The 22515-nt window shown below is 36.9% G+C and overlaps 1 long non-coding RNA gene across 1 annotated transcript in view; it reads left to right on the plus strand.

Annotated features, from left to right (window-relative positions):
• Positions 1–20195: 20195 nt before the first annotated feature.
• Positions 20196–22515, plus strand: part of LOC104007155 (uncharacterized) — a 62559-nt gene continuing 60239 nt past the window's right edge. Inside the window, exon 1 of the long non-coding RNA XR_681277.4 lies at positions 20196–20281. This is a non-coding gene — a long non-coding RNA (uncharacterized LOC104007155). The remainder of the gene's footprint in view (positions 20282–22515) is intronic.

Below are 22515 nucleotides of genomic sequence, written 5' to 3' on the forward strand. Positions count from 1 at the left end.
TTTATTTCAATCTTTGATTTCTTTCATCAGCTTTTCGTAATTTTCAAAATACCAATCCTGTACATATCTTGTTAGATTTATATGTAACTACTTCATTTTTCGGAGTAATTATAACTGGTATTGCATTTCCTAATTTTTGTTTTTACATATTCATTTCTATAGAAACATGGTTGATTTTTGTTTGTTGTTCTGGAGTTTTGCAACTTTGCTAACCTCACTTATTAATTCGAGGATTTTTGTCAGTGAATTCTTGGGATTTTCTATGTAGACAATCATTTCATCTGCAAATAGGGAAAGTTTTATTTCTTCATTTCCAACTCATATGTCTTTTATTTCCTTTTCTTACCTTATTGTGCTGGCTAGGACTTCTAGTATTATATTGAATAAGAGTGCCAAAAGTTGATGTATTGTAAATATTTTTTAATTTCCTGTATATTATCATAATGTTTTCATATCCTAAAACGAACAAAAAACCCTTTTTGACCAGGGCCAGACTGCCCCTCCTGGGGCTAGCCAATTTAGTCAGGAGCATGCCTTTAATATGCAAACTCACTAATTCACAGCCACATCTCCTCTAACTGGCTGTACACCCCAGATGGCAATATTCCTCTGTTTTAACCATCTGAGAGCCAGGTGCCAGGCAACTAGGGACCACCCCTGTGGCTTAAAGCCTGCCAAAATTATTTAAGGTAGCCAGTCCTAAACTGTTCACCCTGCTCTGTCTTGCCTTCGTCTCAAAAACCCCAATGAAGGCAGTGGCCTAAACCTTTCCCCTTCTCCTGTCTTCTGCCTCCTGACTATTCCAATGACTTTCCCATGTGACCCTGTGTGGACTGCCATGCCTCCTATCTCTAGGACCTGAGAGTATAATAAACTTTGCCTTTCTCAATCTCTCCTTTGTCTTTCATACCTATCTGAAAATCTCATAAAAGAATACGAAACAACCAACATTCTTGCTATGTTTCCAATCTTAGGGAGAAAGCATTCAGTTTTTTACTATTAAGTATAATGTTAGTTGCACAATTTTTGTAGATATTCTTTATCAAATTGAGAAAATCCTTCTTGATTTCTGGTTTGCTGAGAGCTTTTTATCATAAATGGATGTTGATTTTGTCTAATGGTTTTTTTGCATCTATTGATATGAGCATAAGCTTTTCCTTATTTAGTTTGCTAATATAGTGAAATGCATTAATTGGTTTTTAAATGTGAATCTACATTTGCATTATTGGGAAGAACTCCACTTGGTTGTGCTGTATTATTCTTTTTACATATTGCAAGATTTGATTTGTTAATACTTTGCTGAGAATTTTTAAACCTACCTTCATGGGAGATATTGATCTGTAGTTTTTTCATAATATCTTTGATTTCAGTATTGAGATTTAAAAAATTTAAATGTTACATTTTTGAGCTGGTGTATAGTAAAGCTATTAATTTTTCCATATTGTTCTATGTCAGCCAGCTCCTTGAAATTGTGTTTTAATTCTAATACTTTTTAAAGTGGTTTCTTGAATGTTCTAGGTAGACAATTGTTAGACAATTATAACTTTTGTTTACAAAAACACTTTGGGGCCGGGTGCGGTGGCTCATGCCTGTAATCCCAGCACTTTGGGAGGCTGAGGTGGGCAGATCACCTGAGATCGAGAGTTCATGACCAGCCTTACTAACATGGAGAAATCCCCTCTCTATTAAAAATACAAAAATTAGCTGGGCGTGGTGGTGCATGCCTGTAATCCCAGCTGCTCGGGAGGCTGAGGCAAGAGAATCACTTGAACCTGGGAGGCAGATGTTGTGGTGAGCCAAGATCGTGCATTGCACTCCAGCCTGGGCAACAAGAGTGAAACTCTGTCTCAAAAAACAAAACAAAACACTGTGGTCTCTCCCCAACTCCCAACTTGATACACTTTTTAGATATTTGTGCATTTTCTAGTGCCTCTCAAATCTTTACAACAATTTTAGTAATTTAAAGTTTACATGGTATTTGTACATAGTATTTACTGGTAAAATTAACCTCCTACCTACCTGTAGTTGTATTTCTTTTTCACTTGTAATTTTTGCAACTGTGTGCTCACTCTTCTGTCTCTCTCCTGACTGGACACATCAGAACTTTAACTTTTTAACTGACCTTAGAAATAATGGCCTTTAATTTTATGATGATCTATTCTTTCTGTAGATTTTTTATTTTATTAATTTATGTTCTTATTTTTAATTAATTTCTTCTTTAGGCTGGCTGTGGTAGCTCACACCTATAATCCCAGCACTTTGGGAGGCCTAGGCAGGAGGATCCTTTGAGGACAGGAGTTTAAGACCAGCCTGGGCAGAATAGCAAGATTCTGCCTCTATAAAAAATTTTTAAAAATTAGCTGAGCGTTTTGGTGTGAGCCTGTAGTCCCCCGCGATTCTGGAGGCTGAGGTGGGCTCACTTGAGCCCAGGAGTTTGAGGCTTCAGTGAGTCATGATCATGCTAGCACCCTCCAGCCTGGGTGACAGAGTGAGACTTTATCTCAAAAAACAAAAACAAAAACAGAAACAAAACGCCTCCTCATTTAATATTTTAGCTTCATTTATTGAATGTTTAGTTTATTTGTTTTCAGGCTATTGATTTTTCTTTGAGCACTCTTTGGACACATTTCATAGATATCAAAATATGTTTTCATTATCTAAATAGTTTAAAATTTCAATTTTGTTTTTGTCTTTAATGCAAGAATCATTTAGAAGGTTTTTTTTTTAATTTTTTTAATTGTTTTATTTTTGAGACGGAGTCTCGCTGTCGCCCAGTGGAGTGCAGTGGCGCGATCTTGTCTCACTGCAGGCTTCGCCCCCGCAGGGTTCACGCCATTCTCCTGCCTCAGCCTCCCGAGTAGCTGGGACTACAGGCGCCCGCCACCTCGCCCGGCTAATTTTTTGCATTTTTAGTAGAGACGGGGTTTCACCGTGTTAGCCGGGATGGTCTCGATCTCCTGACCTCGTGATCCGTCCGCCTCGGCCTCCCAAAGTGCTGGGACTACCTACAGGCGTGAGCCACTGCGCCCGGCCTCATTTAGAAGTTTTTAAAAATTTGCAAGTGGATAGTTTTTTTGTGTGTCAAAACTTAAAATAATCCTGATGTCATTACTTTGTAGTCAAAGAATGTGGCCTGAGTGACTTCTGTTAGTGGAGTTTATAGGGATTTCTTGTGGCCTACTACACAATCAATTTTTATTCCCATAGATATTTGCAAAGAATTTTCTAATTTGGAGATAGAAAATTCTATATATATGCAGATATATATTCAAATATCAAACTAAATTGTTCAATCCTCTGTATACTTACTTTTAAAAAGTCTTTCAAAGTTTTTCCACTACTATTGTAATTTTGTGAATTAGTGCTAATACTATCATCAGCATCATTATATATTTCAATGCAATACTTTTTTTGTACACAACTATTTTATCTATATTTTGAATTTTTGTCTTTTAGCATTGTAAAAAAATCTCATTTTCTTATTTAAAGCCATTTGCCTCTAAATCTATTTTGTCTACCACTAAAATAGTCATTTCTGTTTTCTTTGTGTTAATGTTGGCTTGGCATCTCTTTGATTATCATTTTACTTTCAGTTCCTCTATATGAGTTAATTTTAGTTGTATTATAGCATAAGACAGTTTTCTAAAATAGGAATTTGATCTACTCTCATTTATTTTGATCTTTAATATACTTGGACTTAATTACTTCGATGTTATTTTATATATTCTATTTACCATGTGTCTCTACCATTTTCACATTTTCCTGTGTTTACTGGTTGTATGGAGTTTTCTTTTTCTTTTTCTTCCCCCTTAGGCGAGTTGAAAATTTGCACTATTTGCTTTCCTTAAAAACAGACTTTATTTTTTAGAGCAGTGTTAGGTTCCTGGCAGAATTGAACAGAAAGCACGGAGTCCCTGTATGCCCTCTGCCTGCACACATGCACAGCCCTCACTATCAACAACTCCCACCAGAGTACTGCATTTATTACAACCAATGAACCTACACTGATGCATCATTATCATCCAAAGTCCATAGTTTACATTAGGGCTCACTCTTGATATACATTCTGTGGGCTTTGACAAATGCATAATGACAGCTATCCACCATTGTAGTATTACACTGAATAATTTCACTGCCCTAAAAACCTTCTGTGCTCCACCACCTATGTATCCCTCTCTGCTCCTTAGTCCCCAGCAACCACTGAATTTTTTTTTTATACTGTCTCTGTAGTTTTGCATTTTCCCAAATGTCATACAATTGAAATCATACAGATGTAGCCTTTTCGGATTGCCAGATTGACTTCTTTTACTCAGTAATATGCCTTTAAGTTTCCTCCAAGTCTTTCCATGGCCTGATAGTGCATTTTTTTTTAGCCTGAATAATATTCCATTGCCTGAATGCACTACAGTTTATATTGTCCATTCACAAGCTGGAGGACATCTTGGTGACTTTCAGGTTTTGGCATTTATGAATAAAACTGCTATAAACATCCATGTTTATAGTTTTTTGTGTGGACATAAATTTTCAACTCATTTGAGTAAATACCAAGGAAACTTATTGTGGTAAGTGAGTATGTTTAATTTTGAAAAAAAAACTGTCAAACTGTCTTCCAATGTAGACGCATCATTTTGCATTTCCACCAGCAATGAATGAGAGTTCCTGTTGCTCCACATCCCTGCCAGTATTTGGTGTTGTCAGTGTTCTGATTTGGGCAATTCTAATAGGTATGTATTGTTTTAATTGGTATTTCCTTAATGACATATGATGTGGGGCATCTTTTCATATGCTTCTTTGCCATCTGTAAATCTTCTTAGGTGAGCACTATCTTTTAATTACTTGAGTGACTGTTCTTAAAATTTTTATAAACATGGAAATGTATTTGTTGCATACTTAAATTATAAAAGCAGCACAAACTTGTTTAAAAATCTATTACTATAGAAGTCTAAACAGTAAAAGTGGAAGTCTGCACACCCCTGGGACAATCATTAATAAATATACTTCCAAACTTAATGATGCGTAAATAAGTATACATATAATTTTCCATATAAATATGACTATACCATATATGGTATAATATATTTAGTCTCTGCCCCTACAAATTTTGTGTGTAGTTGAAATCATATCTAATTTATTTCAAGACTGCTCACCTTTTAAAAATATTTTGCCTTAATATTACTAACAATGGCATCAAAATCACAGCCACATTACAATTCTTTAGCCCTAGTTAATCTTCTGCCATTATGTTTAGTTACCAGCAAGCCTTTTATTTGAAGTCTTCCTCTTTGTTGATTTTACTTATTGTTTTGCTGAGGAATTCTCTTGCATTTTTTTTTCAGAAGGGGCACATGTATGATGAACTTTTAAAGCCCTTGCCTTTCTTTAAACATATTAATTTTAGCCTACATGCTAAGTAATAATTTCATTGTCTTCCAGCGTTCTGTGTTGCAAAAATGAAGTTGGGCCTTGGTCAAATACTATTTCCTTTGTAAATAACTCATTCTTTCATCTTCAAGATTAGTTTAGAAATATAATATACAATTAGGTAAATTTCTTTATTCATCACTTTTGTTCAGTAGTCAATAGTGAGGTCTTAAATCTTTATTCATTTCAGTAAAATTGTCCTCTATTATTTCTTTAATTTGTCCCCCCTTCTCCAGTCTGCCTTTTCTTTCTTCTCTTTCTGTTAAGTAGATAGTTTAGTGAATTTCTATTAAGTGAATCTTCTAAATATATTCCCTAAGCCTTTTTTGTAATTTTTTAAATTTCTTTGTTTATTATTCTATTTTCTGGGAAATTTCTTTTCTTTATATTCCAGATCTCTAATTTGGTCCTTGGATGGTCCATTTTATTACTTTACATTTTAGCATTTCTTTTGACCAATTACTTCTTCTTTTTTTATTACTACTTTAAAAATAGCACCTTGCTCTTTTTCCATGGATAAAACATCCTCCTGAGAGCTTCTGAGGATGCTATTTAGAAATTTCTCTTCTGTTTTTTGTAACTTTTGCTTTTTTCAATTTCTTCAACATTTTTTCTGCTTGTTCATTTTGGCTCTTTTCATTGGTGTTGGTGTTTCTCAAAGGTCTAGTAATCTTTAATTGACCGTTTTTATTTATAAATGCATGGATTGCATTTTTCTTGGGCATATTTGTATTCATACTAGATTTCTCTCCGAATGGAAGGATGACTAAAGGTTGGGCCTCATAATGGGCATATTTCTCTTTTAGAGTGAAAGAGGGAGGGAAGTCAGGGTCTTATAACCTTGCCAAAACAAGGAAGACTGTACCCTGCTATTAGAAAACTTTTTAGGGCTTTCATTCCTGAAAGAGCCCCATTTCTTACCTATCCACCTACGCTGCATGGTCCATTATAAAGGACTAGAATTTCCTGGAGCTCTGCTCTACTTTTCTCTTTTTTCCAAACTCAAAAATTTCCTCTCCATCCCCTCCTCCCAACAGAGAGGTCTTGCCTCCATGGGAAGCTGGCAGACACCAAGGCAGACCTCTCATCTACATGCAGAGGTGCATGGGGACAGCAGCCCCACTGCTCTACCAGCAGTCTTTTACTTAATTTTTCTGAGGATTGCCCTGTAGCCAGGGACTACTCCACCTTCCTGTGCTAGTATTCTCTGAGTTTGGAGGTTCTAGAATCCTTGGGAAGAGCAGCTCTGTTCCCTGCAACAGCCCCTTTTTATTGTTGCAGTTTGTTTCATTCTGATTTCTCTATCAGTTTGATCTTACTAGTTTTCTAACTTCCAGAAATTCTCCCAAACATATGGTCTACTGGCGGTATCCTTTCCTGTTCCCCAAGGTGTAGCAAATTTATTTTTTAATTATATCATTTGTGTCATTTCAGATGAATTTTGGGAGAGAGAGGAGGTAAATATTTGTCATCAGTCTGTCACATTGAACTGGAAGTCTTCACCTAGTTTTAATCCATAAGTAAGGTTCTACAGGCTTAGCAATTGGAAGTTGTCACCAGTATCTAGATTCTGATTTTAATTGTCTTTTAATTTCTAATGAAATGTCCATATCAGGAGTTCTTTAATTTAAATTTCTTTTAATTTCTAAATGAAATGTTTATATCAGGAGTTCTTGTTCTAGGGTCCATGGGTTCCCTAGATATCAAAGAAGTCCCAATCTATTCTCCGGAGGGCTTTCAGAAGAAAGAATTAGAATAAAACCCTTTAAAAGTATTTCTTCATGGACATCTTAAAATGGCTATGGACAACTAATGAGAGATAAATAAGATCTAAAACCACATATATTCTTCAGGGAAGCTTTATACAAAGTGATTGTCTCCAGCATTTTACTATGAACAATTTTAAACATATAGAAAAGTTGAAAGACTTGTACAACAAACACCCGTATACTCACTCAGATTCTACAATACATTTAACTTTATGTGGTTTATATTACATCTATCTCTCCCTCTATCCATTCAAAAATTCTTTTTTCCCTTTTTATGTATTTCCAAGGAAGTTACATATATTAGTGTACTTTAGAAGATATTTTTAAAATGTCAGTCCATATTCTCTGACTTCCTTTCCACTCTTCTTTCTTTCTGTCATCACATTCTCATACCAGCAAGAGGTGAGCTTCTTTCTGGATACCAGGGCTATCCTTGCTTGGCTGGCTAGGGTGGAAGTTTAGACATGCAAACCAAACCGGCTGCTTTAAGGGCCAGCTGAAGGTCAATTCTTCTATAAAGACTTGACCAGATGGGTTGGCAATCCTTTCTCCTGTGATCTCAGAAACTTCAGGCACATCTCTGTGCATAGTAGATGCACTTGACAGCAATAACTTAAGAAATGAGGATTGCCACATGAAGGTTGCTGACAGGAGGGTGCTAAGTGAAAATGCTATATAAACTGCATGCTTCTTATAAGAGTAGATAAGAAGTTGCAGTTCTCCTGTCCAGTCCGGCACCACTGAACTGCCCTGTAAGTTCCCCCAAATAAACTCTATGTTTCATTCACTGGCTCTGGGTTCTCTCCTTTCACCTCTTGAACCTGGTGCCATCTCTATTGAAGTTAACAGGGGCCCAGCAGGACACTCTGTTAAGCTAGTCATCAGACTGGTGTTGTGATTCTTCCTCTATATGAACATCTCCCCTTCTGACTATAGCATACTATGCATGTATGTGTCTGTGTGTTTACATGTGCGCTTGTGGGGAACAGTGGGTTAGTGGCTAGGTCTTATTTATCTCTGTATTCAAGTGCTAAAACAGTTCCTGGAATATATTAAGTGAATAATCAGTGGATGAACAAAGGAATCATTGCTTGCTTGACTAGAATAGACAAATCAGTTCAAAACTGTTTTTGTGATCATCGCATTTTGACTTGGTAGGTTAAATTAGAATGATTGCTTTGCCTAAGAGTGTTTGTAGTCTACACAGTTGGTATGGTTTTGGCATCATGTTTAAAGAAAGTAAAAAGATGGCCCATGTGAGACTCTTTACATGATTCCAGGTTTAACACTCAACATCCAGAATAGATAATACTGAAAGAATGGAATGAATCTATCAGATCATAATCTCAGGCTCATGGCCAAACCTAATGTTGCCTGTTTTGCTTTGCCAGTGTCATCAGAAACCTTATATATATACACATATATATGTGGGTTTCCCCCATGCTGTTCTCATGATAGGGAGGGAGTTCTCATGAGATCTGATGCTCTAAAAGTGGCAGTTTCTCCTGTGCTCTCTCTTGCTCCTGCTGCCTTGTGAAGAAGGTGTCTTGCTACCCCTTTGCCTTCTCCATGATTGTAAGTTTCCTGAGGCCTCCCCAGCCATGCAGAACTGTGAGGAAATTAAACCTCTTTCCTTTATAAATTTTCCAGTCTCAGGTATTCTTTCCAGAAGTGTGAAAATGGACTAATACACTCATTTTTAAAAGCTTTCCAAGGTTAATTTTAGTAACTGATCTAACAATACCTATCTCAATAGCTGAAGTGAAATCTTGCATCTTGCCCCAGCTACCCTACATGCCATGCTTTCCTTTGAGCTTAGGTGATCCAAGAGCCATTCACACAAAAGAAACTCAGACAGGTGTTAAGTAGGAACCAACATCTATTGATGACTTGACACTATGCTAGGTAGTTTACATTGGTTGTTTTTGTCTCAAATCTCCTTCAATTGAGGGGAAATTGGATTAACTGGCTGAAATCATTCAGTTGAAAGATCTGCATGGTTAATGGTCATTGGTTGCTTTCTGACTTGAGATTAAGGGACTGTTCCTCCCCTTTCAGGTTTGTCTTGCTGGTTTAATATTAATACTGAAGAGCAGTGCCAGAAAACTAAGCCACCAAATCAGGCCCACAAGGGTTACTGAGCTCACTTCAATAAATAAAATAAAAGGGTACTTCAGTGTGTTCTCTGGTGGACAAGGTCAGGGGAAGACCTGGGCCGAGCTTTTGCTTTGTGCTCAAGTCACAGATTCCTGATCTTTAAGTCAAGGATGCAGACCCATTCACTCTCCACAGGTAGCTTGTATCCCTCTTGCTTTTTTTTTTCTTTTTTTTTGGTAACCCTAGGAGTTCATTTTACCAAAGATAACAAATGTGGCCCTGGAGGAGATTTAAGGAAGCAAGTGTGATTCACCCTAGGAGAACTAGGTCCTTCCTGAGCCCAGTACACCTGCAGGAAGCACCCCAGAAGCCTGCCCCATCCTGTGGCTTGAAGGCATCTCCAAGCACCATTCAGTGGCTGGTTTCCCTAAGATGCAACTTTGGGGCAGTCTGCCTGTGGGAGTAGATAAGAAGTGAGCTTAGCAGCATCTTTTATCAGCTGCTTATGCTCACAGAGGCCAGATGATCTTCAAGGAGTTGCTTAGAGATTTAAAGCACTGATGTGACAAGGATGCTTTGATTCCAACGTCTCAGCCATCTCCCTGCAGCCAGTGTTTACATAAACTTGAAAAAACCTGCCACTACTGTTCATCGCCCTCGTTTTTCAACCTTAATGGTAATTACATTCCAAGGACTAGGAGAGATTTTCCCTCTCCTTCAAGTCTGGGGTTAGATATTCCCTTTGACGTGGCGTTGGAGCTTTGGAACCCGGCGCTGGGGGCAGGGGTGGGGTGAGTTGAAGGAGACACTGCTTTCTGATAGGGTTTTTAAATCAATTCTTAGAAAGCTTTAGCTTGTTTATTTATTGTTTACTTTTTTATTATTGTGTATGCAGAGTTTTGACTTAAACTTGAAACTTATTTTTGCTTGAATGTATCAAAACTTTGCATGTAACTGAAATTCAAAAATGAAAGTTGTGGCTTTCTCCCTGCACTCAGTGAAGTTTGTGATCTCTTCTTCCCAAGCCCCTGGCCTCCTATTATTTCCCTCACCATGCTTCACTCTCAAACTCAGCTCTTGTCTTCTCTCTTTATAGCCCTTCTTTACAATGGCAAAGATGGGGCTGTGAAGGAAAGAGATCTGTCTCATCCATTCAGAATCCCAAATCAAGACAACAGGAAGGAATGTTAAGAATGGAGACTGCTACCCCCAAATCAAGGACATATGCCTGCCCTTTGGCCAGCTTTACATGTCTCTCCCTTACCCTCCATGTCCAATGGGCCTTGAATGTCCCTACCACCGTCTCTTTTTCTTCCTCAATCTATTTTTGTCCCATTGCAAGTGCACAGTTTCCTTTAAGAGTAAAGGAAAAACAAAAGACTTTGGATGGGGAAAAAGAGTAGCATGTGATGATGCAATTGCTTTTTCATCTTTCTCCACTCTGTGTTTCTAACCAAGCCCTAAAAGATGGAGTTGGCCGGCTCCAGTAGACCAGATCTTGGATTTTGAGCAACCTGGCCACTTCCAGGTAGTTTCTGATCTCCATTTGGCACAATAGGTGCCACTGAACACTGGCCCTCACCTGGTGCTTTGGCCAGCCCTGCCCCTAGGGTGATCATTGGGATGGTGCCAAGAGCTGTGGACACAGCCACCCAGATGAAAGAAATTTGGGTCCTGTTTCTAGAATCCAGAGCAAGGATGCTGGTGGAATCTTTCCTCTCCTCTCAATGGCCAGTATCTGGCAGACTTCTTCTTCATTTGCCCAGGAAAGCCAGCTTTCAACAGCACAGGATTTCAAGAGGTTTCATCCTGCTCTGGTATGCAAAGGTTGGCCCAGAGAAGAACTCCTGGCTTTTCTTAAAACCAATTCTGCTTGGCTGGAAATATGTACTCCATAGGGTTTGATAAACAGATCCTGGCATTTTTTCAACTTGTCTATCTTAAATGGAAATGCAGATGCAGATCCAAGTTTTGTGGGGCCTGAAATCTCACATAATTTTTAGGGATTCTTTTTAAGAAAAATCATAAAAACAAAATTGGGTACTCAACTTCCTCTTACGCATATCCCCAAAATGCCCATGAACTTTTCTATATCACTGACCTGATCAAGCGTGTGTTGAAGTAGAAGATGGAGTGGGAAGAGACAACAGTCTTGAAAATTGAGTTAAAATGTCTTACTTCATCAGCTTAAATAAACTAACAATGTATGATCAGATGAGCATGTTGTTGGGGTTCCGCCCAAAGCCCAGGCCGGGGCGTGCCAGTGAGGGCCCTGCAGCTCATACTTCATCCGCTTCACTGTAAGTCAGTTTCTGCAGGGATGCTTTCCTCTTAGATAAATGAAACACCCTTTCCTCCTCCCCAATCACATTACTTTATGTTTCTAAAATTGCCTCTCAAATGTTCTTCATACAATTTGAAAATATGAATCAAGAGCCTGATAATATTCATGCTTTAGCCCAGTAACTCTATTTTGCAATCTAGTATAACAAAAATGACTAGATCATGGTAGGACTTTATGCACAAAGATGTCTATTGAAGCATCATATATAATAACCAAAAATTGCATAGGCTTTAATGACAACATAGGAATGACTAAGTAAAACATGACATATTCATATTGTGGAATATTATACCATTAGAGACAATGAAGTTTTTACAAACTGCTTATAATAATGTGGGAAAATGCTAATATACTAATATCACAAAATAGCAGCTCACAAAAGTGACATAAGCAGTATATTTAATGAGCCAATTGGTAACACTGAGTTTCTAGCACTTGGAAAATACTGTTGCATTCATCACACTTATCTTCTTCAATGAGGAAACAAAAGTTTTGAACACCTTGGGTCCTTGGAATTTCCAAAATTGAGGGCCACACTAGAAGAAATTCTTATTTTAAAATAGCCTCTGATTTTATGTTATTTTCTAAAGATAATTCTTGATGTTATGCAACTGTGAAGAATCAGTACTTTTACATACCGCTTATAGAAGAATAATACATATACTGATACAAATGTATTTATACCCTTTGATGCAGTCATTCTAATCCTGAGCATCTATTCCAAGGAAATTACCAGGAATATAGAAGCATTATGTGCAAAGATGTTAATTGCAATGAAATATAATAAGAAGGCATTACAACTTACCTAACAGTAGAGGAATTATTTTTTAAAATCTCAGTGTACATCTATAATGGCATATTAGCCATGGAAATAGCAAAATAGAGAAGAAACAAAAAATATAAAGCAAAGATAAGGACATATAATGGAGCTCCAAGTAGGGTGAATACAGAAATGCATATTGAAGAGTTTATTTTCTTTACAAGCTCTAATACATATCAGCCACTGTTCCAAGCTCATATGAAGCTATTTAAACTTCCTAACAATCCCATGAGGTTAGTTCTATAGTAATCCCCATTTTTGGTTGGAGAAAGAGTACAGACAGGTTAGGTAACCAGCCACAAATCATGCAGCTGGTAAGTGGTAGAGCCCCAGTCCTTGCTCTGCAATCCAGCTTGGATGTCCTCGCTTGCATCTTCTATGCGGTACGACTCCAGAGTTAGCTCTAAGCTTTCTAGCAACCAACATGAAAGTGAAAGCCAGATCACTTCCTTGAGTCAATGTTAATAACAGGAGAATAAAATGATTTAGTATAAGCGATTCCTGACACTAAGAGAAAAAATCTCTTCTGAACACCACATAACTAGAATGCAGTGTTACTTAGAACTGGAGTAGAGACCACACCATGCTTTATATACCATTTTTGATACTCTTTCTTCATTGTGTGCCAAGCCAAAGGATCCTTCAGCAAGAATGACTCTATAGGGGATAGGTGGAAGTGGGGGAGCAATATTGTAATGCTCAGGTGCTTTCTTTAATGAGATGACTTGATTCAAGAATAAACTAAAGAATGCCTGGGAAAAGAAAAAGAGAGTATATTCATGATGCAGTACACTGTACTCCAGAAACATTGCTCCTCTCAGTCTGGCTTTTGATAGAGTGTAAGTCACTGCTTTAGCATTGTAATCCTATTTACCTTCACAATTCTCTTTAGGGAGGCAGCACAGGTATATTAGCTAATTAAAATGGAGAGGTAAAGGGGCTTGCCCCAAGATGCACCCAAGTGTTCTAACCCTTATCTTAGGATTGTCACCATAGATCAACTGTGAAATCAGTCACCATCCTGGGTCTATTACTCTCAGATAGCCCCTTGAGGCCTACGCCAATCCCTTTGTTCTCAGGGTGAGCTGCCAGAGCGGCCCGTGTCCATGTGCCATGTGGAGCAAGCTCCTTCCCTCTCAGTCACTGGGGGAGAGAATGTAACTTGCAAATGGAGAAAAATAGAAGTCAAAACACCCAACATGATATTCATCCTATCCCCATAGCTCTCCCCTATAGAACCCTGGAGAAAAAAAAAGAAAAAGTCAAAAGAAAGGCAAATGTGATGGCACCTAATACCCACTGGTGCCAACATTAAACCAGTTCTTCCCTCTACTCCCAGTTCCCAAGCTGGTAAGGAAGGAGCCGAGTCAGAGAAACCATGCGCTTGTGAGTGACGCTCCAGCCATGGCCTGCCTCTCTCAACCAGTCAAACACAGAGTCAGAGCAAAAACAAACACACAGGAGAGCGGGACTCTTTGTTTATGGTTTTAATTCTTTTAAATAAAAGGCAGAGGAATGGGTGCGCTGACTCCAAATATAACACAGAGCCCACGAAGCAGTGAATGAACAGTCACTCCCGTCTCTGCAGCCACCGGCTTTGTTCTGGGTGCTACCAGCATAAATACTCTATTCCATTCATTGAGTGTCCAAAACTTGGGGTTCACACTCTTTGTTTTGGTTTGGTTTCCGGTGGCTCCCATTCCATACCAGACATCATTATTATAGGGTCCCATCTGTGATGTAGGAGCCACTCTCATTTGACTGTGATGTTTTTCTATTTTCACCCATCATGGACATGTTTTCTTTTGGAATTCAATCTAACCGGAGAGGAATCTCTTTTCAGTATAGATTGCTATGCAAACTGCTTCCCTACAGACTTTCGTATTTAGTGTAGCAGGGAGTCGATTTCATTTCATTAGGGACAAGACCTGATCCTGTGATCTCGATCCTTTTAGCCATTGCCATAGAAATCCAGTTCTTTCCATCCGTCCACACGCACATCCACACATCCACACACCCGCCAAGCACTGAGCCCTTCCTCCTGACTAGGGCCTTTTACACGACCCCTCTCACTCACCCCCACTTTTCCTGAGAGGAGTCCAGTCCCCTCACCTCACCTACACCCCCAACTACTTTCTTTTGTGGCCTAGACACTTTTGGAACTGTACTCCTAGCTCGTTTAACTGATAGACAATTTCAGTGTGTAATTATTGGTGAATAGTAATGGTGTAAGATCATGCTTCTCAAATTGTATTGCATACAAAGGGCACTCAGGATGTTTTAAAAAGGTAAATTTGTAAGCCTTTGTCCACAGGAATTCTGATTCTTTAATTCTTACTCCTAATTTTGTTTGGTTTTGATTTAAATCAAAATAATACATGTGCATAGTTAAAAATCAGATAATACTGGATGACAGCGTTCTGCTTGCAATGATAGCAGTCTAGATTCAGAACCATGCTCCTCCTGATAACAACTGGAAAAACTAGACAAAATGTAAAAGAAAAATAGTCTGAAGTTCTCAGTGAAGAATTATGGAGCTAGATGATGGAAGAAGAAGGAAGCTCAGCGAGGTGACCTGGCAGTTAGGGCCACATTTTCCCTGGAGGTATTTGCAGATTCAGAAGAGGCAGCTAAAATTTGTCAAGCTTAGTAGAACTTTCGAGACAGTCACATGGCCAGGGGATTAAGTTGAAGTTTAGATCCCACCAAAAAAGCTTTGCGATGAGATCTGGAGTGGGTACCTGTGGGAGTAAGTCCATCAGAAAGCAGAACACTGACAGCCGGGTGCAAACAACTTCATTAAGTGGTGAGGGTAAAGTGAGGAGGGCAGGATTTCCCCTAGCACAGCTGTGTACTAAAGGCAAACCAAAACACCTTTCTGGAAGATAATAGCATCATTTTAGACTTTATCTGTACAGTTCTCCACATATAACGTCCAGCATGCAATTACAACCAACCAGGTACAGCATATCTGAATACAAACAATTAAGAGGAAAAACAACAATAGAGACAAATCCACAGGATATCCAGATAATAGAGTTATTAGATACAGACTTTAAGATAATTTAGCTGATATGTTAAAGGAAATTAAAGACAAGATTTAAAACGTTAGCAGACAAGTGAAATAGTCTTAGCTTAGCTGTTGAATGGCCAGATAAATATTTAAAAAATGGAAACTATAATTTAAATTTTTCCACAAATAAAACTTCAGCTTCATCATGGCTTTACTGAAGACTTCTACCCACCCATTTAAAGAGGATGTGAGACCAATGTACCCAGACATTTCCAGGGAAGAGAAAAAGAGTGGACACCTCCCAAGTCATTTTATGAGGCATTACTTTCATAGCAAAACTAGACAAAATTGGTACAAAAAGAGAAAATTATAGGCTAATCTCATCCTTGAAAATAGATACAAAAATTAAAAATAGATGGTAACTAAATATTAGCACACTGGACCTGGTGATAAAAAAAATGAATCATACATTCCAACCAAATTGGGTTTGTTCTAGGAATGCAAGATTAGTGAACACTCCAAAATCAATTCATAGAATAAAGGAGAAAAACCACACAATCGTTTCAACAAACAGAAAAAAAGTTACAAGTTCACCACCATTTTATGATAAACAACAACCACACACAAAATCTTTTAGCAAGTGATATGGTTTGGCTGTGTCCCCATCTAAATCTCATCTTGAATCTTAGTTCCCATAATCCCCACATGTTATAGGAGGAACCCAGTGACAGGTAATTGAATCATGGGGGTGATGGTTTTATCAGGGGCTTTCTGTTTGGTCAGCTCTCATTCTGTCTCCCGCCACCCTGCGAAGAGGTGCCTTCTGCCATGATTCTAAGTTTCCTGAGGGCTCCCTAGCCTTGTGGAACTGTGAGTCAATTAAACTTCTTTTCTTTATAAATTACCCAGTCGCCGGTATTTCTTCACAGCAGTGTGAGAATGAACTAACACAGCAAGCTAAGAACAAAAGGAAACTTCCTTAATCCGATAAATGATATCTACATAAAACTGCAGCAAAAATCATACCTACCAGTGAAATGTTGAATTTTTTTCCCTTTAGCTTGAAAAGGAAATAAAAATGCTACTAATCTTACCTCATTCAACATTGTTCAAGGTGTTCTAGTCAGTATAACAAGCAAGAAAATGAAATAAAAGGTAAAGTGGTTTACAACTGCCTTTATTTGCAGATGCTGTGTTAATGTGTATAGAAAATGCAAAACAATCTACGGATAAAATGTTTAAATTAAACAGTAGTTTAGTAAGGTGGCTGGATACAATGTCAATATTTTAAAAATCAATTGCATAGATTGTCAAAAAATTAAATTAAAAATGTCATTTGTAATAGAATAAAATAATACCAAATACCTAGAATTACGGCTAATGCAAAAAGTGTAGGGTTATTACCTAGAAAACTATAAAATATTGAAAGAAATTAAGACCTAATAAATGGAACTATATCATGTTCATGGATTACAAAATTAAATATTATTAAAATGTTAGTTAGTGTTAGACCACGCAACTGATCTATAGATCCAATGCAATACCAAACAAAATTTCAGAAGATTTTTTTTCCTTTGTGGAAATTTAAAATTTGGAAGCAAATTCTTTAAAATTTGGAAGTCAGATTAGAGGAGAAGAGAGAGAGTCCTGATTGGGTATAGACATGAACAGAACTTCTGGGCTACGGGCGATGTGCATTGCTTGACCTGGGAAATGGTTACACTGGTATAATCACTTTCACTCAATGCTCATGAATGTCTTAACTGCCCCATGCCTCCCACACCCAGACCTCACTCCCTGGAAGCGATCACTGCTAATTACATCCAGTTAGAATGCTCAAGCAAGCAGGTTTCTTTTTATTTTTGGTTTTTTTTTTTTGAGAGGGAGTCTCGCTCTGTCGCCCAGGCTGCAGTGCAGTGGCGCGATCTCAGCTCACTGCAAGCTCCGCCTCCCGGGCTCATGCCATTCTCTTGCCTCAGCCTCCCGAGTAGCTGGGACTACAGGCGCCCGCCACGATGCCCGGCTAATTTTTTTTTGTATTTTTTAGTAGAGACGGGGTTTCACCGTGTTAGCCAGGATGGTCTCGATCTCCTGACCTTGTGATCCGCCCGCCTCGGCCTCCCAAAGTGCTGGGATTACAGGCGTGAGCCACCGCTCCCAGCCAAGCAGGTTTCTTTTACAAACAATATGCCTGTGTCGTTTCATTATATGTATAAAATATATTTATTATATATTTATATAAATATTAATATATAAATAATATTAATATACTATAAATATAATATATAAATTATAAATTATATATAAATTATAAATTATATATTTATATATAAATAATATATGTTTATATATAAATAAAAACAAAATAATATATAAATATAAATATATTATATATAAATAAATATAGAAATAAAAATATATAAATTATAAATATATAAATATATAACATATTAGCATATACTATATTATATTATATTTAAATATTATATTAATATATTAATATTAATATATTATATATTTAAATTAAATATACTAAATAAAAACATATATAGTATATTATATATTTATATATTATATATAAGATTTATATATAATATCTAATTACATTTTTATATAATATATAATAATATATTATATAATATATAATATATAATATAATATAAAATTAAATATATAATTGTATTATACTATATATTATATAATATATAATTAAATATATATTATATTATACTATATATTATATAATTACATTATATATTACATATAATTATATATTATATAATTATATGTAATATATAATATAATATAATATTAAAATATAATATTAATATATAATATATAATATAATATTATATAATACATAATATAATATTAATATATAATATATAATTATATATTTTATATATATAAAACATATAATAATATATATTATAAATTATATATATAAAATATATAATATATTCCCAGTGTTTTGACTGGGAATAATATATATATAAATATATATATAAAATTATAATATAATATATATTTTATATATAAATATATTATATATTGTATATATTATATATAGTATACATATTATATATTGTAAAATATATATTATATATAATATATTATTATATATGTGTTATATATAATATATAATTATACATTATATATAATATAAATATATAATATATAATTATATATTATATATTTTATATAAGATATAATATATTCTTTATATATTATATATCAAATTTATACATACATATCAAAATTATACATAACTATGTTATGTTTAAACCTCCACTTCTTTTCCTGTAAACTTCAGCTTTATTTTAATGTGTTTTATAAAGATTTTATAAATGAAAAGAATCATTTTTAGCAATAACATGTCTAGGTGCAAGTCGTTGTTATTCCATCCATTTTGTATTTTCAATTTGAAATTCACTTGTCCCTTTAGCTCTGGGAAATGTCTTTGGTTGTTTCTTTGACAATTGTCTCCTCTGAATTCATTTGGCATCTTTCATTTTGCACTTCTGTTGGTTGGGTGTTGGACTTCCTGGTTTGATGCTCCTGTTATCTCTTATTTTTATTGCTCATAGTTTTTAATCCCTTCAACTTTTTGCTTTTATGCTCTGAGAGGTTTTCTAGATCTCTGCTCCCCAACTCTTCTATTAAAATATTTATTTCAGCAATCATATTTTTAATTTCCAAAACTAATGTCTTATATACCCTAGTCATTTCTTTGATTGTTTCCTATTCTTGATCTATGGATTAAATAGCTCTTTAAATCCCAGTGTGCCTACTAATTAGATTTTGTTCTTAAAAACAAATCACTGAACTTGAATGATGCTCCTATTCAGTTTCTCTTGGGCTTCCTCTTTCAAACTGCTCTTTTTCCTGAACTGTCGGGATGCCTTTGAGTGTTTATTGGTATTAAAGAATGGGAAATGGGAAGGCTAATGAGGAATTCTCTGGGTTTGGCCTGTTGAACTGGCAGGCATCTTTTTAAGGTGAGCAGATGAGGAGCTGATCACCATGTTGATGGCCTCCCTAAAGCCAGAATGAGGACTGCATTACTTTTAGGTGCTAACATCTATGGGAGCTGCCTTAATTCACCTTAGGTATTGTCTTAGAATATTTTTGCTGCTGTAACAGAATACCACAGAAGTTTATTTGGCTCTTGAATCTGGAGGCAGAGAAGTTCAAGATGGAGGGGCCACGTCTGATGAAGTCCTTCCCGTTGCATCTTAATGGGGCTGGAGGAATCTCATGGCAAGGAGGCATCCAGAGGAGACAGAAGAGGAAATAGGGCTGAACTCATCCTTTTATTGGGAGTCCACTTCCATGATAACTAACCACTCCCGCAGTAACCGTTTAACTCCATTCATGAGGGTGAAGACCTCATAACCGAATCACCTCTTAATATCGATGCATTGGGGATTAAGCTTTCAACACATGAACTTCGAGGGCCACATTCAAACCACAGCAGTATCCTGTGGTTATTCTCTTTTTTTTTCTTTCTTTCTTTCTTTTTTTTTTTTTTTTTTTAGAAAAATGCCCTTGTATTTTGAATGGGAATAAATGCCTGTTGGCCTGAGCTTTGTGCAAGAGTGGAGGTGTTTACTATTTCGTTGACAGTCCTCTCACTCTCCCTGGTTTTTGGCCCTGCTCGTTGTTTCCATTCTTGAGTGCATTGACTCTGGTTCTGCTGCTTTCAAATTCCTGCAGCTTTTTCAAGGCTGCTCTTTATTCTGTTCTGCTGCAAGCCACTAATGCTTCTCCATTTACTTCCTGTCTTCTGAAAATTCATTAAAACTTCATGTACGTTGGTGAGTATCCTCCCATTCTCTTGGCGGCTACATGCTTATGTCTTTATTGATTTTTAATCATCTTAGGACTCAAGAGATACAGAGTCTAACGTGGGGACTTTGTCTGTAATCTTGAAGCTGAGTCCCCTAATATGCTTAAGAGGAATCCCTTAAATTTCATACATATATGATTTAAGCCCAGATTTGTTTGTTTGGTTGTTTTTAAACACATTTTATTGTTTATATTTGAGGTTTACAATATGACGGTATGGAATACATTTAGATAGTAAAATGTTCACTTACAGTGAAGCAAATTAATGTATTTATCATCTCACATAGTTACTCGTATGTGTGTACATCTGTGACAAGAGCAGCTAAAATCTACTTATTTAACAAAATTCCCAAATACAATACAATTTTATTAATCATAATCTTCATGCTGTATATTAGATCTCTAGAGTTGTTCATCCTGCAAATCTGCTACTTTGGATTCCTTAACATATATCTCCCCATTTTAAGTCAAGCTTTGAGAAATAAGTAGAATGTGTATAGAAACAGAGGATTGTAGAAGACAGACCAAATAGAGGACATGTTTGAGCCGTGGTGTGGAGATAGGTTTGACCATGCTAGGTTTGAAAGACTAATGAGGACACCAACCTAGTAGGAGCCCAAAGTTCCAGGAGGAGAGTCACAGGAAATAGGGCTGGCAAAGGAATCTGGATCTAGAGCTTTTCGTTCTAGATGGGAAAATTTGGCCAATAGATTTTGAGCAAAGCAAAAAAGCAATGAAATCAAGATTTTAGAAAGATTAATTTGGCAGGACATGAAAAATGCTTTGAGAGTAGGTAGACCGGAGGCAGAGAGCCAGCTAGGAAAAAATTGTGATCATCCATTTGTGAAATGAGGGATGGTGGCAGCAGAAATAGAAAACTAGGAAGCGATGTAGGCAAATCAGAAATGACTATGTATGGTACTCAGTGACTGATTGGATATGGAGGACAAGATGATGCTAAGTTTTCAGGACTAGATAACTATAAAGAATTATTGACATTGATGTACTTAGAAAATTCACAGGCACCCATCTGACTTCCACCTCCTCTCTCTTCAAGATTAGTTTACCCATAGTAGAAATCTTGTTTTCCAGCCTACATTTCATAGGTAGTGGTAGCAGAGATGCCTGGTGGTAGTGATGATGGTGGAGACAGTAGTGATGATGGAGGTAGTGATAATGGAGGTGGTGGTAGATATGGCAATAGTGATGGCAAAGATGGTGTTAACAGTAATGATGTTAATGTTCAAGGTGGTGGTAATGGTGGTAGTAATGGTAAGAGTGGTGATAATTATGAGGAATGTGAGGTGAAATAGTGGAGGTGATTGTGGTGGTGATGGTGCTAATGGTGGTAATTGAGATTGATGGTGGTGGTGGTGACAATGATGGTAATTATAAAGGGGGCTTGTGATGGTTATGAGGAAGGTGGTGATGGTGATGACAGTGGTGATGGAGATGATCTTGGTAGTAGTGATAATGGTGATGGTAGCAGAGATAGTTGGATGGCGGTAGTGATGATGATGGAGGTGGTGGTGGTAATTGTGTTGGTAGGGGATGGTGATGGTAGGGGTAGTGGTGGCGATGTTAGAGGTATGGATGATTTCAGAAATGGAGGAAGTGGTATTAGTGGTGGTAATGGCGCTGGTGATGATAATAGTGACAGATGATTGTGGTGGGGATGGTGGTGGGCAGGGTAGTAGTGAGAGTGATTGTGGTGATTATAAGTGGTGATATTGATAATGGTGGTAATGATGATGGAGGTGGTGGTGATGGTAGTACTGGTTGCTGTAATAGTGATTGTGCTGTGGGTGTTGTAGTGATGGAGGGAATCACACTGGTGACTCTGTGGGTGGTGGTGATGGTAATAGTCCTTGTGATTGTGGTTGGGTGTGGTGCTGATATTGGGCACATCTTAGCTATGCAACTGTAACTTTAAGTCTTGATCTTACTCTTTATACACATAGGGACTTTAGGAGAAAAAGGAATAGGATCTTACTCTTTCTACATATAAGGACTTTGGGAGAAAAAGGAATAGGAATAGGATCTTACTCTTTATATATATAAGGACTTTAGGACGAAAAGGAATGTGGCTCTCCACAGAACTATGAGACCCTGCTCTATTCTCTAGCCCCAGGTGGTTAGATGAGGAGTGGAAAGCTGACTCAGGGGAGCCAATCTTTAATCCGAGTTAAGAAGATTTTCTTTC

This window comes from Pan troglodytes, chromosome 6, assembly GCF_028858775.2.
Source record: "Pan troglodytes isolate AG18354 chromosome 6, NHGRI_mPanTro3-v2.0_pri, whole genome shotgun sequence".
In the NCBI taxonomy this organism is placed as follows: domain Eukaryota; kingdom Metazoa; phylum Chordata; class Mammalia; order Primates; family Hominidae; genus Pan; species Pan troglodytes.